At 39.9% G+C, this 17,413-nt stretch overlaps 1 protein-coding gene across 2 annotated transcripts in view; it reads right to left on the bottom strand.

Annotated features, from left to right (window-relative positions):
* Nucleotides 1–17,413, bottom strand: part of LOC123282634 (nuclear RNA export factor 3-like) — a 69,402-nt gene that overhangs the window by 19,514 nt on the left and 32,475 nt on the right. The window contains exon 5 of one of the 2 annotated variants that reach the window (XM_070502362.1): nucleotides 2,982–3,161. The exons of the other annotated variant lie outside the window; for it this stretch is intronic. The gene's annotated coding sequence lies outside the window, so the exon portion shown is untranslated. The remainder of the gene's footprint in view (nucleotides 1–2,981; nucleotides 3,162–17,413) is intronic. 2 annotated transcript variants of the gene reach the window in all.

Below are 17,413 nucleotides of genomic sequence, written 5' to 3'. Positions count from 1 at the left end.
TTGACAGTTTTAATATCATATGCCTTGGAGAAGGTCTTTTTGCATTGATGTAATTAGGAGTTCTATTAGCTTCAAGTACTTGCATGTCCAGTTCTTTCCCCAGGCTTGGGAAGTTCTCAGCTATTATTTCTTTGAATAAGCTCTCTGCTCCTTTCACTCCGTCTTTTCCTTCTGGGATACCTATAAGCCTTATGTTACTTTTCCTAATTGAGTCAGATATTTCTTGAAGAATTTCTTCATCTTTTAATAATCTTAATTCCCTTCTTCTTCCATCTGACTCATTCCTACATTTCTATCCTCGAGCTCACTATTTCTGTCCTTCATATTGTCTGCTCTATTGTCAATGCTTTCTACATTATTTTTTTTTCATCTCATTTATTTTGATCTTCATCTCCAGAATTCCTGTTAGGCTTTTTTTGGAGTTTCAATCTCTTTGGTGAAGTGCTCCTTCTGTTTACTAATTTTATTTGTGAGCTTACGAAAGTATCTTTCTGACTTTTCTTCTTACTTATTGAGTTTCTTGATGATAGCTATTTTGAATTCTCTTTCAATCAGATTGTGATCTTCTGTCACTTCAAGTTTGGTTTCTGGAGAGCTTCATTCTCCTTCTATTCTGCTGTGTTACTTTAGTTCTTCACGGTGTTTGATGAGTCAATCCTATCCTGGCATATTTGTGGTAGTAACCACATTTCTTATTTGGGCATGGCTTTGGTTACTTTGGGTCTGTGCTGCTACTGGTTGTATTTGAGAGAATACACTTTCCATTCTCTGCTGCCTCTGCCAGGGGCATCATCGGTGCCCTCCATTTGCTGCTTGGGCCTTCAGGGTTGCTGGTGCCTTTGCTCTAGTCTCAAGGGTCACCCTCAGGGTCACCAGGCTGTGAGCACTTCTACTACTTCTAGGGTCATCGGAATCTCATGGTCCTCCACTGCCACTCAATGGGCTCTGCACAGGCTCAGGTGCTGCTGTCTGGTACACCACCTGTGCTGCTGTTCCTGGGTTGTCTGGGGTTGCTTTTTGCACCACTGTCAGGGGTTCTGGGTTCATGGGTGTCACTGTCCCTGCCAGGGGCCTGGGGACCGAGGGAATTTTACACTGTCCCCACTGCTGGTGGAGCTGATGTCTGGGGCGTTGCCACTGGGGGTAGGGGCACTGGTTCTGCTGTCAATCCTGAAGCCTCTGGTCACAGGTCCACCTGCCACCACTGGGGGGAGCACAGGTTAAGGAGAGACAGATTTTTGTTGTTACTTGCTGTTCAGCCTCTAGTTTCTGGTGCTGGCTGGTGTGTTTTGAAGACTCAGGTCAGAGCTCCCCACCCCAGCTAGGAAAATCTGTTTTGTATACTATCCCAAATGTTGGAAAGACCTTGCCAATGTGCAGGGAGGGAGAGGGGCACACATGCTAGATATGCTGGTAGATAGTCAGGAAGCAATCTGATCCACCCTCTCTGCCCCTGCTGGGACCACTCATGGGCACACAAGCCATGTCCACTGGGAGACAAGCACATAACAAGCTGGCTGTCTTCCCTACTCATGCCGAACTACTCAAGGAAGCCACACGTGTTTTCTCAAGGCATGCAGGCCATTGTGGGGATCCTTCCCTGAATCACTGCTGCCAGGGGAGGGAGTAGAGGGCTGTTCTCTTAAATACCCAGCAGTGTGATAGCTGGATCATATGGTAGATGTATTCTTAATTTTCTGAGGATAGTCCATAGTGGGTTTCCATAGTGGCTGCGCCAGTTTACAGTGCCTCCAGCAGTGTATGAGGGTTCCCTTCTCTCCACATCCTCTCCAACACTTGTTTCCTGTCTTGTTAATTATAGCCATTCTGACAGGAATGAGGTGATATCTCATTGTGGTTTTGATTTGCCTTTCTCTTCAATAAATGGTGTTGGGAAAACTGGACAGCCACATGCAAAAGAATGAAAACAGAGTATTATTTTACACCATGCACAGAAATCAGCTAAAAATGGATTAAAGACTTGAATGTAAGACCCAAAACCATGAAACTTCTGGAAGAAAACATAGGCAGTACAATCTTTGACATCACTCTTAGCAGCATATTTTCAAGAACCATGTCTCACCAGGCAAGGGAAACAAAAGAAAAAAATGAACAAATGGGACTACATCAAACTAATAAGCTTTTGCACAGCAAAGGAAACCATCAACAAAATGAAAAGACAACCTAACAATTGGGAGAAGATATTTGCAAATCGTATATCAGATAAGGGGTTAATATCCAAAATATACAAAGAACTCATACATCTCAACAACAAAATAACCAACAACCCACTTAAAACATGGGCAAAAGATCTGATCAGAGACTTCTCCAAAGAAGATATACGAATGGCCAACAGGCATATGAAAAGATGTCCATTACTTTCTCAAAACAAATATGGCTGGATCCAAAGGAGTCCTTGACCTCCCATTGAGACATTCTATTTTCAGGTGCTGAGAGCAGATATGATTTGGCAGAAAGAATGAGCACAGTGTGTTATTTTAAAGAGCAGAGATGAATGTCCACAATGGAAGGGAAATTCACTTTCTACTCTTGAAAGTATGATGTGCACATCATATAGTATATTGAGGACTAAACTGAGCATGAGAAGAAAAGGGTTTCAAACATGACAGGCTTTCCTCTGTACCAATCCCAGGCGTTTGTGATAGTGCAATGTACAAGCATGAATAGCCACACCACAATTAATCTATCTTAATCCTCAGCCTTAACTGGCTACCACAGTCTAGGATCAGCCTGTTGCCAGACTTCCTTACATGAAAATGGCCCCCAGGACAGGTTAAGTACCTTCCCCTTTACTGGCCTCATCTTTAAAAGAGGATAGCATGAAATGTACTGGCTAAGGACCTGGGCACAGAAGTGAGGCAGATCTGGATTTGAGCCCTGTTTCCATTACCTTCTAGCACAATGGTACCCTAGTTTGCTCACCATAAGCTCAGATGAACAAAAATTTGTAGAGCCTTTACCTCTGTATAACTGGTTTGGTTGTTCTTCTTGGTTCCATCTATAGCTGGCTTTGTCCAGAACAGCAATCTCTGTCTGTCTCATTGAGGATATGCACAGCCTCTCAAGTTTCCCTTACTCTCCTCCCAGCCATTATCCATCATGATGTCACCAGGCACTCACAGCTGGATTGTGTTGTTCTCCTATTGAACAAAACTCATTACACAAAACACCAACATCAATGTCACTTTGTGACCATCATGAAATGAGATAAAAAACAATATCACAATGAACATAGTAAAGTTGCAGGGTGCAAATTCAATATACAGAAATCAGTTGTGTTTTTATACATTAAAAATATCTAAGAAAGATAGAAAGAAAACAATCCCATTTACATTTGCATCAAAACAAGAAACTACTTACAAATCAATTTAACAAATGAGGTGAAATATCTAGACACTGAAAACTATAAGACCTTGACAAAAGGAACAGAAGAAGACATAAATAAATTGAAAGATATACCATGTTCATAGATGGGAAGAAATAATATTCTAAAAATATCTATACTAACGCCCAAAATCCAAGGAATGAGTGTAATCTCTATTAAAATATCAGTGACATTTTTCATAGAAATAGAAAAAACAATGCTAAAATTCATATGGAACCACAAAAAGCCCTGGATACTCAAAGTAATTTGACAAAGAAGATCAAAGCTAGAGATGTCACACTTCCTAATTTCAAAGTATATTACAAATTCAGACTAATCAAAACAATAAGGTACTGACATAAAAACATACACATAGACCAATGCAACAAAATAGAAACCCAGAAATAAACCCATGCATATACAGTCAACTAAAATTTGATGAGGGAGCCAAGAATACTTCATGGGAAAAGGATCACCTCTTTAAGAAATGGTGTTTAGATGTTCACATGCCAAAGAATGAAATTCTAACTTACACCACTCACAAAATTTAACGCAAAATGTATTAGAGAGATCTCATCAAGATGGTGGCCTGAGCAGACTCTGAACTCACCTCATCCAATGATCACAACCAGGTTACAACGATTCTTGGAAAAATTACTCCAGAGAGAGAACTGAGAACTGGATAAAAAGAACCCCCACAAAAAGTGACAGTCCTGATTGAGGCAGAAGAAGAAGAAATTCCTTCTGGAGAGAAAAAAAGCCACCTTCACAAGCTGCAGAGCTTCACGGTTGACCTGGAGGGAGCCAACCCAAGGTAGGCAGCCTTCCCTGAAGGAGTGGGGACCTTAGTGAAGGCACATTACTGCTATAAGCATCCTTTAGACTCAGCACAACTGAGACAAGTTTCATAATATCTGGCTTCACTGACTATTAAGTGCAATAGGGAATAATGCTGGAAAAGCTGTTGGACATCACCAGAATAAAGCCAGCACTTAAAGAGCACAGGCGCAAATTCACCCATCTTAGAGAGCAACCTAAAATCACCAGAAAGGTGGACAGTCCTTTGGTGAAAAGAGACTCACCTCGTAGGCTCCAGGTGCATCTCAGGGAGAGGTGAAACTTCTCCAGAGACTGAGACATTGGTGGTAGCCATTGTTGTGACCTAGTACAGGCGTGCTGACACAAACACTGGCAGATGCTGTTGGAGTTCGTCCTGTGGCCTGTTAGCCCAGGGGTCTGTGACACCCAATAGAGCACAGATTCAATGTGGCTCAGAAAGGGCAGGCAGCCTGCCCCAGGGACTGGACCCACCTAACAGCAAGCCCTCAGGCTAGCTGTGGGTCTGCATAGTCTGGGTGCCTCGATCCTCTACAGGCAGGCAAGTGTGTTTGCATCTATGGGGCAGGGTCTGTGTTGGGGGAGTTGGTGGAGAGGTGCGGGCCTGTGCAGTTGGTCAATTTCATATACTCCAGGGAGTTTGGAAGTGTGCATGGGGCAGGACTGTGTTGAAGGGGTATGTGGTCCTGGGGTGGTGGGGCTTATCAGTGGCAGGAGACCTGTGCTTCATAAACAGCTATAAAGGGGATCAGCCCCAATTTCCAAAGCCTGAAACAATTGGGTGCTCCCATGCCTGGGACCAGACCCACTCAGTTGCAATCCTAAGAGAGCTGATGACAGCCTTGCAGGCCTGAGGCCTAGAGCAATTATAAGCCCCTGAGCATAGCAACCAGCAGCACTGGGTGCCTACACAATTAACATGAAAACTGCAACAGGACTGTGCTATTAGACCTTCTCACCAACAGTGCTGAGGCTCCCCAAACCAAATTTACAAACAGCTGGCCAGGGAGGGAAAGCCAAACTCCTGGGTACCTGCAGTAAGAGCAACTCTGCAGCAGCACAAGGACACAAGTAGACCACACAGGGGTCACTCCTGGAACATTTGGACTGGTGACGAGAGGGAAGCACACTGCTGGGCCTCAAAAGGCATCTCATACATAAGGCCACTTCTCCAAGATCAGGATACATAGCTGACCCACCTAATACATAGATATAAGCACAGAGAAAGAGGCATAGTGAGGAGTCAAAGGAATATGTTCCAAGAAAGGGAAGAGGGCAAAACCCCAGAAAAAGAACTAAGTGAAACAGAAATAAGCAATCTGCCTGACAAAGAGTTCAAACAAAAAGTCATAAGGATGCTTACTCATATTGGGAGAAGACTGGATGAACAGAGTGAGAACGTCAACAAAGACTTATAAAATATGAAAAAGAACCAATCAGAAATGAAGAATACAATACTGGAAATGAAAAATTCACTAGAGGGACACAATAGCAGAGTAGATGATACAGAAGAACAGATCAGCAAGCTGGATGAAAGACTAGAGGAAATCACCCAAGCTGAACAGAAAAAAGGAAAAAGACTTAAAAGGAATGAGGACAGTCTAAGGGAACTCTGGGACAATATCAAGCTCACTAACATTCATATTATAGGTGTCCCAGGAGGAGAAGAGAGAGACAAATCAGCAGAGAATATATTTGAAGAAAAATAGCTGAAAATGTTCCTAATCTAAGGAATGAAACAGACATCCAAGTACAGGATGCACAGAGAGCTCCAAACAAGATAAACCCAAAGAGGCCCACACTAAGACACATTATAATTAAAATGTACAAAATTAAACACAGAATTCTAAAAGCTGCAAGAGAAAGGCAACAAGTGACATAGAAGGGAAAGCCCAAAAGACTATCAGCAGACTTCTCAGCCAAAACCCTATGGGCTAGAAGAGAGTGGCATGACTTATTTAAAGTGCTGAAAGGAAAAAACCTACAGCCAAGAATACTCTATCCAGCAAGGTTATCATTCAGAATGGAAGAAGAGATAAAGATTTTCCCATAAAAGCAAAAATTAAAGGAGTTTATCACCAAGAAACCAGTTCTACAAGAAATGCTGAAAGGACTTACTTAAGTGGGAAAGAGAAGACCAAAATAGGAACAAGAAAATTATCCCAAAAAACCCACCAGCCAATAAAATCACTGTTAAAGGCAAAAATACAGTCAAGGTAGCAGATCAACCACCTATGAAGACAATATGAAGGTTAAAAGACAAAAGGACTAAAATTACCTATTTCAATGATAAGATGGTAATGGACAGACACACACAAAATAAGAGATTAGGTATGATTTTAAAAACATAAAATGTGGGAGGAGGGGAGTAAAAAAGAAGAGCTTTTAGAAAGAGGTCAAACTAAAGAGACTATCAACTCAAGATAGATTGCTATATATGTAGGATATTATGTATGAACCTCATGGTAATCACAAACCAGAAACCTATAATAAATAAACAAATAAGTACAAGAAAAGAAATCAAACATAGTACTAAATGAAACAATCAAACCACAAGGAAAGAGAGCAAGAGAAAAAGCACGGAACAAAGAACTACTAAAACACCCCAAAAAAGTAACAAAATGGAAATAAACACATATTTACCAATAGCTACCTTAAATGTCAATGGACTAAATGCTCCATTCAAAAGGCATAGAGTGGCAGATTGGATAAAAACAAAGACCTATATATAAGCTGAATATAAGAGACACACTTCAGACCTAAAGACACTCACAAACTGAAAGGATGGAAAAAGATACATCATGTAAATGGGAAAGAAAAGAAAGCTGGGGTAGCAATACTTATACCACACAAAATAGACTGCAAAAGAAAATCTGTAGCAAGAGACAAAGAAGGTCACTACATAATAATAAAGGGAACAATCCAACAAGAGGATATAACACTTGTAAATATCTCTGCCCCCAACATAGGAGCACCTACATATATAAAGCAATTATTAACAGACATATGCGGAGAAATAGACAATAACACAATAATAGCAGGGGACTTTAACACTCCACTTACACCAATGGATAGATCATCCAAACAGAAGATCAATCAGGAAACATTGGCCTTAAGCAACACATTAGATGAGATAGATTTAGAAGATATACACAGAACAGTCCATCCAAAAACCACAGAATACACATTCTTTTCAAATGCACATGGAAAATTTTCCAGGATTGATCACATATTAGGCCACAAAACAAGTCTCAAAACATTAAAGAAGATCGAAATAATACCATGCCTCTTTTCTGACCACAAAGGTATGAAACTAGAAATCAAACACAGGAAGAAAATCAGAAAAGCCACAAAAATGTGGATAAAAAACAAAATGCTACTGAGCAACGATTGGATCAATGAAGAAATCAAAAAATACCTGGACAAAAATGAAAATGGAAACACAACATGTCAAAATCTACGGGATACAGCAAAAGCAGTTCTAAGAGAGAAGTTTATAGCAAGTCAGGCCTACCCCAACAAACAAGAAAAATCCCAAACAAACATCCTAACACTGCACCTAAAGGAACTGGAAAAAGAAGAATAAACAAAGTCCAAAATCAGCAGAAGGAAGGAAATAATAAAAATCAAAGCAGAAATAAAGGAAATAGAGACTAAAAAGAAAAAAATCAATGAAATCAAGTAGTGGTTTTTAGAGAAGGTAAATAAAATTGACAAATCTTTAGCTAGACTCATCAAGAAAAAGGAGAGAAGGCTGAAATAAATAAAATCAGAAATGAAAGAGGAGAAATTACAACAGACACCTGAGAAATACAAAAGACTATAAGAGAATACTGTGAAAAGCTATATGCCAACAAACTGGATAATCTAGAAGAAATGATAAATTTTTAGAATCATACAACCTCCCAAAACTGAATCAATAAGAAGTAGAGAATTTGAAAATACCAATCACGAGTAAGGAGATCGAAACAGTAACCAAAAACCTCCCAAAAGATAAAAGTCCAGGACCAGACAGCTTCCCTGGTGAATTCTAGCAAACATTCAAAGAAGACTTAATATCTCTCCCTGAAGAATTCTTCCAAAAGCTTGAAGAGGAGAGGAAACTTCCTAACTCATTCTATGAAACCAAAATTATCCTGATACCAAAACCAGACAAGGACAACACAAAAAAAGAAAGTTACTGGCCAATATCACTATTAACATCAATGCAAAAATCCTCAACAAAATACTAGGAAATTGAATACAACAATACATTAAAAAGATCACACACCAGGATCAAGTGGGATTTATTCCAGGGATGCAGGGATGGTTCAACATTCGCAAACCAATCAACATGATACACCATATCAATAAAATGAAGATTAAAAATCACATAATCATCTCAACAGATGCAGAGAAAGCATTTGACAAGATACACCGACCATTTATGATAAAAATTCTAAATAAAATGGGTATAGAAGGAAAATACCTCAACATAATAAAGGCTATATATGATAAACCCACAGCAAATATCATTCTCAACAGAGAAAAACTGAAAGCTATTCCTCTAAGAACAGGAACCAGATAAGGATGCCCACTTTCATCACTCCTATTTAACACATTATTGCAAGACCTAGCCAGAGCAAACAAGCAAGAAAAAGAAACAAAAGGGATCCAAATTGGAAAAGAAGACGTGAAACTGTCACTATTTGCAGATGACAAGATTTTATATATAGAAAACCCTAAAGAATTCACTAAAAAAGTTTTAGAAATAATAAATTATTATGGTCAAGTTGAAGGATACAAAATCAATATACAAAGTGAGTTGTGTTTCTATATACTAACAATGAAGTAGCAGAAAGAGAAATTAAGAACACGATCCCATTTATAGTTGCAACAAAAGGAATTAAATACTTCAGAATAAATTTAACCAAAGAGGTGAAAGATCTGTACACCGAAAACTATAAAACATTGTTGAAAGAAACTGAAGAAGACACAAAGAAATGGAAAGATATTCTGTGCTCTTGGACTGAAAGAATTAACAAAGTTAAAATTTCCATACTTCCTAAAGCAATCTATAGATTCAATGCAATCCCTATCAAAGTTCCAACATTTTCACAGAAATAGAACAAAGAATCCTAAAATTTATATGGAACAACAAAGGATCCCAAATAGGCAAAGGATTCCTGAGAAAAAAGAACAAAGCTGGAGGTATCACACTCCCTGATATGAGAATATACTACAAAGCCATAGTAACCAAAAAGCATGGTACTGGCACAAAAGGAGACACACACATCCATGGAACAGAATCTAGAGCACAGAAATAAACCCACACATTTATGGACAGCTAATTTGACAAGGGAGCCAAGAACATACAACAGAGAAAGGAAAGTCTCTTCAAAAAAATGGTGTTAGGAAAACTGGACAGCCACATGCAAAAGAATGAACATAGACCATTATCTTAAACCATGCACAAAAATCAACTCAAAATGGATAAAAGACTTGAATGTAAAACCTGAAATGATGAAACTTCTAGAAGAAGAACTTAGGAAGTATGCTCTTTGACATTGGACTTAGCATTTTTTCAAATATCATGTCTGAACGGGCAAGGGAAACAAAAGAAAAAACAAACAAATGAGACTACATCAAACTAAAAAGCTTCTGCACAGCAAAGGAAACCCATCAACAAAATGAAAAGACAACCTAACACTTGGGAGAAGATATTTGCAAACCATATATCAGATAAGGGGTTAATATCCAAAATATACAAAGAACTCATACATTTCAACAACAAAATAACCAACAACCCAATTTAAAAAATGGCAAATGATCTGAACAGAGATTTCACCAAAGAAGATATACAGATGGCCAACAGGCACATGAAAAGATGTTCAACATCATTAACTATCAGGGAAACAAAAATCAAAACTACCTTGAGATATCACCTCACTCCCATCAGAATGGCTATAATTAACAAGACAGGAAACAATAAGTGTTGGAAAGGATGTGGAGAGAAGGGAACTCTTGTACACTGCTGGTGGGAGTGAAAATTGGTGCAGACACTATAGAAAACAGTATGGAGTTTCCTCAGAAAATTAAGAATAGATCTACCATACGATTCAGCTATTCCACTGCTGGTGATTTATCCAATGAACTTGAAAACACAAATGCATAAAGATACACGAACCCCAATGCTCATCGCAGCATTATTCACAATAGCCATGACTTGGAAGCAATCTATGTGCCCGTCAAGGGAGAAATGGATAAAGACGATGTGGTATATATACAGAATGGAATACTCCTCAGCCATAAGCAATGACGAATTCCAGCCATTTGTGACAACATGGATGGACCTTGAGGGTATTATGTTAAGTGAAATAAGTCAGAGGGAGAAAGTCAAATACCGTATGATCTCAGCCTAAGTAGAAGATAGAAACAATGACAAACACATAGCAACAGAGATTGGATTAGTGGTTACCAGAGGGGAAGGGGAGATGGAGGAGGGTGAAAAGGGTGAAAAGTCACATGTGTGTGGTGTTGCATTGCAATTAGTCTTTGGGTGGTCAACATGATGTAATCTACACGTAATTCGAAATATGTTACAATGTACACCTGAAAATAAATAAATAAATAAATAATTGTAAGTCCTGAAACCAAAACACTCCCAGAAAAAAGTATAGTGAAAAAGCTCCTTGACATTGGTCTTAGCAATGATTTTTTGGATATGACACCAAAAGCACAAGCAACAAAAGCAACAAGCGGGACCACATCAAATTAAAAAGCTTCTGTGCAGCAAGAGAAACAAACACAAGATAAAAAGGCAATCTATGAAATGGAAGAAAATATTTGCACACCATATATCTGACAAGGGGTTAATATCCAAAATGTATAAGATACTCATACACCTCAATAGCAAAAAATAATAATCTGAGTAAAAGATGGGCAAAGGACCTAAACAGACATTTTTTCAAAGATGATATACAATTGGCCAACAGGTATATGAAAAGCTGCTCAACAGCACTAATCATGAGAGAAATATAAATCAAAACTACAATGAGATATTACCTCATACCTGTTAGGATGGCTACTATCAAAAACACAAGAGGTAATGTGGAGGATCAGAAGTAGCCACCCCAAAATGTATCTCTTTGCCTTGATTATTTTTAAGGACCAAAAAACTCTGAAGGAAACTTTGTCCTTCCCCATAACTGCCTAAAAGAATTTAGGATAGAAGGCATATCCCAGGACAGACCATCACCACAGATAACTCTGAGTATTGGCAAACTGGGATGGTCCTTGCTAAGCCCATTTTTTTATCAAAGTTTGTCTCTCAGGTCACATTGTCTGTAGAAGGCACAGTCAACACTTGTTTCACAAACATTTGGATTTTCTTCTCCATGGGAATTGCCTTCCTCCCCTTTGAAGTCCCAAAGCACTACCCTCAACATCCTCCTTTGTCTTTATCTGAAGATGGTATTTAAGGTGGTGGCTTCAGCAATGCTGGTGAGTTACTTAGTTTTCCTGGGTTTCCCCCATGTATATATGTTATTAAACGTTTTTTGATTTTCTCCTGTTATTCTGTCTCATGACAATTTAATTCTTAGAGCAGCCAGAAGGACCTAGAGGCTAAAGGAACTGTTTTCCTCCTCTACAGTAACAAGTGCTGACAACGATGTGGAGAAAAGGGAATTTTTGTGCACTGTTGGGGGAAATGAAAATTGGGACAGCCACGGTGGAAAATAGTATGCAGGTACTTCAAAAATTAAAAATAGAACTACTATATGATTCAGCAATTCCTCTTCTGGGTATGTATCTGAAGGAAATGAAGTCAGTATCTTGAAGAGATATCTGCACCACCATGCTCATTACAGCATTAATCACAACAGCCAAGACATGGAAACAACCTAAGTGTCAGTCAACAAATGAATGGATAAAGAAAATATTATATATATATGCACACACACATACACACATATATTTATATCTTTGTATATAATTATACATAGTATATATTTTATATATACATACATGTATATATACATATATATATATACACACAATGGAATATTATTCAGGCATTTGTAACAACATGGATGAACCTTGAGAGCATCATGCTAAGTGAAGTAAGTCACAAAATGACAAATACTGTATGGTGTCACTTATATGCAGAATCTAAAAAGCTGAATTTATAGAAACAGAGAGTAGACTGGTGGTTGCCAGGGGCTGGAGGTGGGGGAAATGGGTGATGCTGGTTAAAAGGTGCAGACTCCTAGTTATAAGATTAATAAATTCTGGAGATTTATTGTACAGCATGGTGACTATCGTTAACAATACTGTATTGTATACTTCAAAGTTGCTAAAAGAGTAGATTTTAAATGTTCTCACCATACATAAAAAATGGTAACTATGCGGGGCTGGCCCCGTGGCCGAGTGGTTAAGTTCGTGCGCTCCGCCGCATGCGGCCCAGTGTTTCGTTGGTTCGAATCCTGGGCGCGGACATGGCACTGCTCATCAGACCACGCTGAGGCAGCGTCCCACATGCCACAACTAGAAGGACCCACAATGAAGAATATACAACTATGTACTGGGGGGCGTTGGGGAGAAAAAGAAAAAAATAAAATCTTTAAAAAAAAAAAAAATGGTAACTATGCGAGATGATGTATGAAGATCACCATCCAAACTGCAAAATGACCAAATACCCTCTTCCCCAGATAATATGAGTGACTGATGCTTCTTTACCAATTATCACTTTGGTCCTGCTCTAGTCTTCTCTCTTTTCAGATAAAATGTATTAATATATCCAAACATAGAATTATTTCCATTTCCTGAACAACATTCAATATAGAGCAATCTCCCACTTCCTTGAACCCTCTCCAAAATCACCTCACACAAGCCCAAACGATATAATACTTTATTTCCAGCGCCCTCTTGTTGAGACAGCCCATGGGTCTCCAGGGTGTGCATTCTTCCTCACTGCAATGAGTAAAAAGTCCAACTTTGTTTGGTAAAAGTTGTGTTCCTGGTGGTCTTTTGGCTAGAGGACACCAACGGCAGGATGATCCTGAATTGGTTGGTCAGCTGGAGGCAATGCAGATTTTCTTAATTCCTATCATTGTTTCCTCAGAACCTGGTCTTCATCTGATCACAGTCTATGAGGGACAGAGTCCATGGTAGATGCCTGTACCAAGGAGCAGGTAGACTGTCTGTGATATGTCTGCCATATGACTGTCACAGATACGTCTATGATATGCAGATATGTCTGTCCCTCCCTGTAGACACCTAGTCATCTCTTTCTGGAGCTTCAAGTAGGTCCCAGACTCCAGGTCATGTGCACATCGGATGTGACACAGAGGGCACCAACAGAGGACAGGAGAAGCACAATTATTCCCTGGAAAAGATGAGCATTTTTCCCCGGCCCAGCTTCACTACACTGCACATCAGAGAGATGGCACCAAATTTCCTACACAGCATAGACGAGTGTGTGTGGTTCCCTCACTATGCTCCCAAATATTAAAATATGGAAATGCTATTCAGGTAAGAAACCTCCTCTTGGTCAGAGATGGAAGCATTTAGGATGGGAAGGCAGCAGACATTGGTCTTGTGGATGATGGGCCAAATACCATGCTGGGTCCTTGAGGGTGGTTTCCCCTTGAACTCCTCACAATGCTCCCATGAGTTAGGAGTCAGGATTTCTTTTATACCTGAGGAAGTTGAGGCTCAAGGATCTTAAGTATGTTTCCAGGTTCACACGACTACTAAGAGACAGAGCCAGATTCATCTGGTCTATTTGCCTGACTCCAGGGGCCATGTTTGGGATCAGGAAAACAACCTCCCCCTTAGGAGCATGAATTGGGAAAGGGGAAGTGATGGGTGCCGCTGGCGAGCATATAGCCATTCTCGAGAGCTATACGGCAACATCTAGTAAGTATTTAGTAAAGCTGAAAGCAACTAGCTTGAAATATGAAGCACGTGTATTAACCAACAGAGAGATGGACACAAGACAGCAACAGAGGTTTCACTTAAAAATGGACACACACAGAAACATTTTTAAAAGCCAAAACCACAGTAACCAATGAAATGCATATGATAATCAAGATGAATAACATTAAATGGGGAAGCAAGCTAAAGTATGTATACCGTGATTACAATTTTGAAGATTACGTGAATGTGAATAGATGTGCAATATATGAATATATGTGTTTACCTGTAAGTACAAGTTAATACTCCACTACAGATAACCACTCCTGGAAAATAGGTACCAATATATTGACAGAGGCTCCTTTCACTCAGAGGATGAGGATCAGAAGGGGGCAGATACAAGATCACCTTATAAATACACGTGCACTGACTGAAACATTCTAGCAGGAAAATCATCAAGATAAGAATTTGGAGAGAAGAAATTTGTAAACGGATTGACAAGGAAAAACATACACATATCTTACTATTTTTGAAATATGTACAAAGTATAGTGCCAAGGAAAAAAGTAGGTTTAAATACTTGCTTAGACATAGTAGATATGTGTGTGCACTTATGTGTGTGTGTGTCTGTGTGTGTGCATATTTCTATGGCTGAAACACAATGCCATTGTGTGGGTCTGTGTTTTTATGTTTCAAATTCTATCACTCCGCAGACACACTCAAAGGTGCCACTTTCTCTCCATCTCAGACAGGGGCTGGGCTTCTACTCATGAGGATTAGAGATCCTCAAAACTGGTGGATACAGAGGGACTTCTGTCAGTGGGTGGAAACTTCCAGAAGGCTCTGTCTGGTACCATCAAGCCCAGGTCCCTTCCTCCCTCTCGCCACTCTGGCTGGGTCCTCATCTGGGACTTAGAACGGCAATTCTCCATGTGATCAGTAAAGGGGCATCTGCCTCCATTTCGCTTTTTGGTTTCCATTCTTAAGAATTAAAACCCCTCATTTTCGAAAGGTGAAAACAAATGCTATTCTTTGGAATAATTTATGGAACAGTATGGAGTGTATGATGCCAATTCTGCTTGCAAAAGGGCTATGTATAATAAAAGACGAAACATAAGCTTCATTTGGCCTTGACCTCATATCTGTATTTTTCTCATTGACCCATCTCCTTTACCTGCTGTCTTCCCTCATAGGTGTCTGACGCATCCACACTGCAGAGAGGGCCCCTCCAAGAGAGCAGACTGTCACCAGAACCCCACCCCTGTAAAAGCTTCCCAGACCTGCTCCCACCCCCTCTCCATCATCCCCTCTACAGGGCGCTATGGACACAGCAGTCCAGAGCAGTTTCCCTGAGCCCTGCTCGGATCTCAGAGGCAGGTTGTTGCACAGCAGCCAAGGCTCAGAGCCAAATACAGCTCATGTAAGGAACAGCAGGCCCAGGTAATGCCTGAGCTATTAGGAAAGTGGATAAAGACAATCATACCTCCAAAACACCCTCCAAGGTTGCCCAGCTTCCTTCCTGCCAAGGCCCCCATGTCATGGTTGGCGTGTACTTCTAGCCCTGTTTGCCAAGCACTCTGTGCTCTGGGCAAACTGCACCATTAGCTGATCCCCCTATTTTCCAATTGCCTCAGTGTCTCTTTAACAGGAAGGGGTTACATTTGCACAGGGCTTGTTTCATGCACACAGGATAGTCTTACATCATCAGGACAGAGCTCCATCATCAGGACCATGCAATAAGGGAGTGGTGTCAATCTCTCTTTTTTTGAGATGAGGAAACCATGTGTCAAAAATGGTGAGAACCAGGACTGCCTTTATTTGGGTAGGGAGGAGGGCTTTATATATTTTTTTTTATTGCAGTAACATTGGATTATAATAATATATAGCTTTCAGATGTACATCGTAATATATTTCGAACTCTGTGTAGATTACATCATGTTCACCACCCAAAAACTAATTATAGTCTATCACCTCATATGTGAGCTTAATCACCCCTTGTGCCCTCCCCCCCTCCCCTTCTCCTATGGTAACCGCCAATCCAATCTCCATTGCTACGTGTTTGTCTTTTTTATCTTCTACTTATGAGTGAGATCATCCGGTATTTGACTTTCTCCCTCTGATTTATTTCACTCAGCATAATACCATCAAGGTGCATCCATGTTGTCACAAATGGCTGGATCTCATCATTTCTTATGGTTGAGGAGTATTCCATTGTGTAGATATACCACATCTTCTTTATCCATTCGTCCCTTCATGGGCACCTAGGTTGCTTGCAAGTCTTGGCTATTGTGAATAATGCTGCAATGAACATAGCGGTGCACGTATCTTAATGCATTTGTGTTTTCAAGTTCTTTGGATAAATATCCAGCAGTGGGATAGCTGGATCATATGGTAGATCTATTCTTAATTTTCTGAGGATACTCCATACTGCTTTCTACAGTGGCTGCACCAGTTTGCACTCCCACCAGCAGTGAACAAGGGTTCCCTTCTTTCCGCATCCTCTCCAACACTTACTGTTTCCTGTCTTGTTAATTATAGCCATTCTGATGGGAGTGAGATGATATCTCATTGTAGTTTTGATTTGCATTTCCCTGATAGCTAATGATGTTGAACATCTTTTCACATGCCTGTTGGCCATCCATATATCTTCTTTGGAGAAATCTCTCTTCAGATCTTTTGCCCATTTTTTAATTGGGTTGTTGGTTTTTTTGTTGTTGAGATGTATGAGTTCTTTGTATATTTTGGATATTAACCCCTTATCTGATACACGGCTTGCAAATATCTTCTCCCAAGTGTTAGGTTGTCTTTTCATTTTGTTGATGGTTTCCTTTGCTGTGCAGAAGCTTTTTAGTTTGATGTAGACTCATTTGTTCATTTTTTCTTTTGTTTCCCTTGCCCAGTCAGACATGGTGCTTGACAATATGCTGCTAAGACCAATGTCAAAGAGTGTACTGCCTATGTTTTCTTCTAGAAGCTTTATGGTTTCACGTCTTACATTCAAGTCTTTAATCCATTTTGAGTTGATTTTTGTGCATGGTGTAAGGTAATGGTCTATGTTCATTCTTTTGCATGTGGCTGTCCAGTTTTCCTAACACCATTTTTTGAAGAGACTCTCCTTTCTCCATCGTATGCTCTTGGCTGCCTTGTCAAATATTAGCTGTCCATAAATGTGTGGGTTTATTTCTGGGCTCTCGATTCTGTTCCATTGATCTGTGTGTCTGTTTTTGTGCCAGTACCATGCTGTTTTGCTTACTATGGCTTTGTGTTATATTTTGAAATCAGGGAGTGTGATACC

Source organism: Equus asinus, chromosome X, assembly GCF_041296235.1.
Source record: "Equus asinus isolate D_3611 breed Donkey chromosome X, EquAss-T2T_v2, whole genome shotgun sequence".
In the NCBI taxonomy this organism is placed as follows: Eukaryota; Metazoa; Chordata; class Mammalia; order Perissodactyla; family Equidae; genus Equus; species Equus asinus.
The sequence above is the reverse complement of the archived record's forward strand: the minus strand, read 5'-3'. Positions and strand labels throughout refer to the sequence as shown.